The sequence below is a fragment of the Mus pahari genome, chromosome 8 (genome assembly GCF_900095145.1).
Source record: "Mus pahari chromosome 8, PAHARI_EIJ_v1.1, whole genome shotgun sequence".
In the NCBI taxonomy this organism is placed as follows: domain Eukaryota; kingdom Metazoa; phylum Chordata; class Mammalia; order Rodentia; family Muridae; genus Mus; species Mus pahari.
Genome location: NC_034597.1, coordinates 25495465 through 25500011, shown reverse-complemented (window position 1 = coordinate 25500011; position 4547 = coordinate 25495465).

Below are 4547 nucleotides of genomic sequence, written 5' to 3'. Positions count from 1 at the left end.
AGAGGAGGAGGAAGGAGGAGAAGGAGAAGAAGAAGAAGAAGAAGAAGAAGAAGAAGAAGAAGAAGAAGAAGAAGAAGAAGAAGAAGAAGAAGAAAAGAAAGAAAGAAAGAAAGAAAGAAAGAAAGAAAGAAAGAAAGAAAGAAAGAAAGTCATCCAATTTGTGTTACCCCTATACTTACCAAAGCATGATCAAACTCCTGGCGGCCAGTCCCTTAAAAAAAACCTGAATCCTTCCCCACCCACACCCTTGCCAGAAGCCATCAATTTTGGAGAGCTATACTTTAGCATCCTTATCACAATTTAACAGAGTTCTCTTTGATGGCTTTTTGTCTTGGCTGTTACGTTGGGGGCAGTAAGGGTAGGAGTTGTCACAGAAGCCCTCTATGCCCCTTTGTCAGCTGTGAATCTACAGTCATTGACACCATGCAAAAGTAACTTCCTTGCCCTTTACAGTGAGTTGGAGCACGGATCGTGGACTTATACAAGGTTTCTGGTGACAGCAAGAGACCATGGACATCCTCATGGTTCCTGGTGTCAGCATGTGCCACGGACCTCAGCATAGTCCCCCATGGCAGTACAGAGCACAGACATTAACACAGCCCTCTTTCTCAGCACAGGCAACAGATATGACCACAGCCCTTGGTGGCTGTATAGGCTAAGGATGTCAACACAGCCTCTGGGCAACATGGGCCATAGACACCAATATGGTCTCCAGTGGCAGCCTGGCCCACAGACACCAACATGGCCCCATGCAACAGCATAGACTATAGACATCCACATGGTCTTTGGCACCAATGTGGGCCACTGACATCAACATGACTCCTGTCTGCAGCAGGACCTCAGACCCCAACCTGGCCCTTGATGGCAGCAGAGACCATGGACATCCATCTGCATGGCCTCAGATGGCTACACAGGCCACCCAGGAAACACATCTTGAGTTTTATCCCTTATTGTTTTTGGCCAGACCACCCACAACTATGCCAGATTCAGGGGAGACCAGGAAAATGAGCGACTGATCTTTTTAGTCTTAAAAGTCAAGAGCTGGTCAAGGGAAAAAGGACTCTGGAAATGGTTGTGTGCTATTGCTGTTTTTTCATTTTCCATATAAAGAAAATAACATAAGAAAATCAAGACTTTGAAAGTTTAGGTTACCCCTCCCCCCCCAAAAAAAACCCTAGGAATTTCTAAGCCCAGATTTAAAGCAGGTGTGATGAGGCCTAGAGGTCTTTCTATTGCGCCATGAATCATCTGTACATTAAAGACTAAACACTGACAAACTTCAAACATAGCAAAAATTAACAATAAGGAAAGAGTTTGGATGGAACAACAAACTATCAGATAGGTATGGGCATGTTGTTCTTCTGACCCAGCAAGCAGATGAGACTGTCAGTCCAGAGCACTACAGCTGTTTCAGCATTTTATCAAAACCCCTGCTCCCTCCTCTCTTCCCCTCGGGTTTTAGCTTCTGATTTTGCTGCTAGTTTTATGTCCGTTTGACAGAAGCTACAGTCGTCTGGGAGGGGTCTTAGACAGGGGTTCCACTGCTATAAAGAGACACCATGACCAAGGCAACATCTTATAAACAACGACGTTTAATTGGGGCTGGCTTACAGGTTCTGAGGTTCAGTCCATTATCACCATGGTGAGAAGCACGGACGGCAGCATGCAAGCAGACCTGGTGCTGGAGGAGCTGAGAGTTCTACATCTTGTTCCAAAGGCAAACAGAAGACTGGCTCCCAGGCAGCTCAGAGGAGGGTCTCAAAGTCCACCCTCACAGTGACATACTTCCTTCAACAAAGCCACACCTACTTCAACAAGGCCACACCCACTCCAACAAGGCCACACCCACTCCAATAAGGCCACACCCACTCCAACAAGGCCACACCTCCTAATAGTGCTATTCCCTGGGCTGAGCATATTCAAACCACCACAGGAGGGAACAAGCAGACAGGCTTGTGGGGCATTTTCTTAGTGATCAATGAGGGGGGACTCCGCCCACTGTGGATGGTAACATGCTGGACAAGACTGTCGGGAAGAAGGAAGTAGAATTGCAGATGGAATAGCGGTCACTGTTAGTTGGCAAAAATCTCCCTTTAACCCTGATATTGCGGCCTCTTGTGAGGCTATGCCAGTGCCTGGCAAACACAGAAGTGGATGCTCACAGCCAGCTATTGGATGGAACACAGGGTCCCCAATGGAGGAGCTAGAGAAAGTACCCAAGGAGCTGAAGGGGGCTGCAACCCTGTAGGTGGAACAACAATATGAACTAATCAGTACCCCCTGAGTTTGTGTCTCTAGCTGCATATATAGCAGAAGATGGCCTAATCGGCCATCACTGGGAATAGAGGCCCCTTGGTCTTGCAAACTTTATATGACCCAGCACAAGGCAAGGCCTGGGCCAAGTAGTGGGGGTGGGTGGGTAGGGGAGCAGAGGTGGGGGGGAGGGGTATAGGAAACTTTCGGGATAGCATTTGAAATGTAAATAAAGAAAATAATAAATAAATAAATAAATAAATAAATAAATAAAAATCCCCCTTTAGAATCAGGAATGGACATGTGATTTATTTGTGACAATGAGAGTAGAAGCGATGGCTGTCGCGTCCCAATGGAAGCTTCTAGAACAGATGTAATTTTTTTTTCCCTTTGGTTTTTCAAGACAGGGTTTCTCTGTGTAGCCCTGGCTGTCCTGGTACTCACTCTGTAGACTAGGCTGAACTCAGAAATCTGCTTGCCTCTGCCTTCTGAGTGCTGGGATTAAAGGCGTGCGCCACCACCACCAGGCGGGCAGATGTAATTTATCATGGTTCCTTGCATGGAGGTTTTTTGCATGGAGGTTGTAAAAGCAGGTGTCACGAAGCCGCCACAAGGAACAGAGCCCTCTTGCCTACTTGTGATGGGTCTAAGATCGCGAAATAAGCTTTTGTTTAGTTAGTCTGCTGATAATTTCATACAGTATATGTTGCTGGAGCTTGTCCTTGTCTATATCGATACAGGCTGACTGTTAGCAGTATGCGCATGAGCATGGTCATCAGCAAGCTAACAATCAGACTAGAAAGGACCTAATATCTAGTACCCAACAGGCACAGACAGTGTCCATTTCTCCCGAGTGAAGGTTGTGTTCATGTTCACTTTCCCAAGAACTGCCTACAGGACCAAGGATTAGGGCAAACTTCCAAACTAGAGCTGCCATTGGCGTGAACCCTGGGATCCACCTGCTCACGTACCATCTGCTTCTTTAGTGCTGTCTTCGTCTCTATCTCAGAATAAGCAGGCACAGCATCCTTGCCTCCTTCTTAGTGTAATAGAAGCCATGCAAGGCACAGCTTGAGACTCAGCAGTTGTGACAGGTGTAAGAGAAGGCTACAGTCAACAGAGGGACAGGCTGTTTCCCAGAGGGGTCGGCGGATGGTATTTCTGTTGTCCTTAATTTTTAATTTCACTTTTATTTTCGATTGTGATGCATGATGGGAAATTCCAAAAGAATCAATAAAAATATTATGTTAGAAAGAAGAGAAAAAAGAAAGAAAAAAAGGGAGGAGGGAAGGAAGGAAGGAAGGAAGGAAGGAAGGAAGGAAGGAAGGAAGGAAGGAAGGAAGGAAGGAAGCCATCTGCTTGACATCTAAAGTGCAAGCAATAGACATATTCTGTCAGTAGAGGGCGCCCTCTGGTTGAGAGAACAGCGTGGAGCAAAGGCAGGAGAAAGCCAGATTAGGAAAGCCCCGGAAGGAAGGGCTGGAATTATTTTTGACCCTGTGTACTCAATCCTGCGGAGTTTCTAGTTCTATTTCAAGTCCACGTTCTTCCTTAGAACAACTGATTTTTGTTCCTGAGCAAGCTTTTCGTGGTCTCTGACTTACAGTTCAAGTCTGAAGTCGTGTCTGGTCCAGGATGCCTCTACAATCCTCCCAAGGCTTCTGATTAGCGTGCCCTTTGGAAACAAGGGATAGAAATCTACCCAAAAACGTTTAAATAAAAAGGCAACACAGCTTGTTTCTATAATTGAGGTGTGGAGGGACGAGTTAGGTCTTGGTCTTCCCTGACTGAAGGCTCCAGTGTAGCCTGGGGCGTTCCTCGAGCCTCTCCTCTGTTGGCCTTGTATAAGATGGTTGTAGCATGATCAGTGCTCACACACCCTTAGGGAAAAGAGTGTCTCCCCAAGGATGTGCCAAAGAATTCATATTACTGGTTCTAAACGGGATATATGTTGGCCTCGGAGTAGTCTCTATAGCCAGGTGGCATAGGGATTGGCCTTTGCCTAGTCACACCCCTTTCCTCTGAGACCCTCCTACAGCACCTGGGTGGAGAGGAGAGGAAAGGGTGATTAATCTTTGAAATATAGGTCGAACAGCTGGAAGAGAGACTTTGTCTCAGACAAGCTTAAGCCAAGGAGAAGTTTCTCCATCACCTGCAGGCAGGTAAGCAGCCTGGAAACTCAGGTTTTTTCCAGTTGTGCTTCACTATCCTGGGTATTGTTTATCTCGGCGGGTTAAGACATTTCCCCAACATCTCTACTGCCCCCTCAGTAGCAATAGGAAGAAAGGGCTATT